This window comes from Colobus angolensis, unplaced genomic scaffold (assembly GCF_000951035.1).
Source record: "Colobus angolensis palliatus isolate OR3802 unplaced genomic scaffold, Cang.pa_1.0 Scaffold231, whole genome shotgun sequence".
In the NCBI taxonomy this organism is placed as follows: domain Eukaryota; kingdom Metazoa; phylum Chordata; class Mammalia; order Primates; family Cercopithecidae; genus Colobus; species Colobus angolensis.
The window spans coordinates 5,957,756-5,959,915 of record NW_012115500.1 but is presented as its reverse complement, the minus strand read 5'-3'; the positions used below and the strand labels follow the sequence as shown (position 1 = coordinate 5,959,915).

At 42.9% G+C, this 2,160-nt stretch overlaps 1 pseudogene across 1 annotated transcript; it reads right to left on the bottom strand.

Annotated features, from left to right (window-relative positions):
* Positions 1 to 3: 3 nt before the first annotated feature.
* LOC105513579 lies at positions 4 to 1,803 on the bottom strand (annotated as a pseudogene). Its single transcript, XR_001002049.1, has one exon. The product of XR_001002049.1 is annotated as an ATP-binding cassette sub-family D member 3 pseudogene (transcript).
* Positions 1,804 to 2,160: the final 357 nt, after the last annotated feature.

The window sequence follows — 2,160 nt, the reverse complement described above, 5'->3', positions numbered from 1 at the left end:
TTAGTGTGATACATGGTAACCCCTCCTTGTAAGCAAGACTGCACATATACTTTAAACAATTCAATACTGCAGACTGAGAGGGGTACATTTATCATTTAGTTAAGGAAAATCAAAATGCCTTTCCTGGAGTCAAATGCACTCCAAGACACACACAAGGAATGAGTGTTACTGTAGCAGCTAAAGAAATCTGCCACTGTATAATAAATGCTGTTATGCAATGATGTTATACATTTAAATAATACATTGTGATTTGTTTCCAACTACCATGGGGCACAGGAAAATGAAACTGAAGACTACCTGGCTAGAACAGGACAAATGATAACCTGGTTTTAAGTAGGGTTCTTCATTGAAGGAGAAGATAGAGCCATAAAAGTCCAATTAGCTGACTTCAAATGGTTTACATCCCAGGATGAATCAGGTTACAGTGATTGAAGCCCAATTTAATTTAGGCAGGTTTTTAACCACAGGAATAAGGACATTCTTAGTACATATTGATAATTAAACCAACATACACACAATTAGCAATATCCTATATAATATTAAATGTTTTAACAACTTGTTCTCCATTATTCTATATCTAGTTAATTTGTTGCTTTGTTTTTTTTTTAAAAAAAAAACCAAGCTCAACTTTATTTTACAATGTACTTTGCATTTCTAAGTGTATTCTGTAATTATTTCATTGAAGCAGGTATAGTTCTCCAGAATTCTCTAAGAGCCAAACTCAACTGTATCTTCTGTTATCTGTTTGAATTCATAGTTGCCTCTGCCATCCATATGCAAGTAGTACTCATGATGTTTCCAAAGAGATTTCCTATGAGACACAGTGAAGAGAGTGATGCCGACCTTTCGACAATGACTGTAAATGTAGCCTTCCACGTCGACACTAACTGCACTTGTGCATTAGTCCAAAATGGCAAACTGGGGTTTATGATAAAATAATCTTGCCATTGCCATTCTTTGCTTTTCTCCACCACTGAGTACATCCATCCAATCCTGAACACTGTCCCAGCCTCCTTCACGTTCAAGGATATGACCCAACTGGACGTTGTCTAAGTATTCCTTCAGTACTAAGTCAGATATTCCCTTCCTTTTCTGATCTTCTCATCCATCTGGATATATCACTTGGTCTCGAAGTGTTCCAAGGGTCATGTAAGGTCTTTGAGGAACATAAAATAACTTTCCTCTCTCGGGTTTAGTTAGACGTCCTCCAAAAAGAGGCCATAATTCACCAAGAACACGGAAAAGAGAACTTTTCCCGCAGCCATTAGGACCACAAATTAGAACATTAGCCCCAGATTGAACTTCAAAATTAAGGTCACGGATCAAAACATCTCCATTTGGCGTTGCTAAAGGAACATGATCAAACTTTATAATGTTATCTGCAATAATGATTTCTCCAGCACCAGGTATCAAGGGAATGACTTGTACTCCTTCAATACCCTTTTCCTGTTGTGAGACCATTGTGCGCTCATATTTGCCATGATTTAAATCCTTCAGTACTTGCATTAATTCTGTAATCCGAGCAGTAAAACCAGCCAATCTAGTCATCTCACGCCCAGCCCAAACAATTCGACCCAGAGCTTGAGACATTCGCAAAAGCATTCTTCCACTTTGGTAATAATCCTCTAGAAGTTCCGAATGTGTACTCTTGAGATGTCGAGGATGAGACAAATCTAAGAAAGGGCGACTGACAACGTGCAGGCCGAGGGCGCGGCGCCGCTTGTGGAGCAGGCAGAGCAGCAGGAACGCGGCACCAGCCAGCGAGGAGTTTCGCGCCGTCAAGTACTTGCTGAAGGCCGCCATGGCACTGCCGGTACAAGACAGCCGGCGGAGGGGACGCAGCGGCGGATCTTTTTTTTTTTTTTGAGACAGAGTCTTGCTCTGTTGTCCGGGCTGGAGTGCAGTAGCCGGATCTCAGCTCACTGCAAGCTCCGCCTCCCGGGTTTACGCCATTCTCCTGCCTCAGCCTCCCCTGTAGCTGGCACTACAGGCGCCCGCCACCTCGCCCGGCTAGTTTTTGTATTTTTAGTAGAGACGGGGTTTCACCGTGTTAGCCAGGATGGTCTCGATCTCCTGACCTCGTGATCCGCCCATCTCGCCTCCCAAAGTGCTGGGATTACAGGCTTGAGCCACCGCGCCCGGCCTCCTTTTACTTACTTT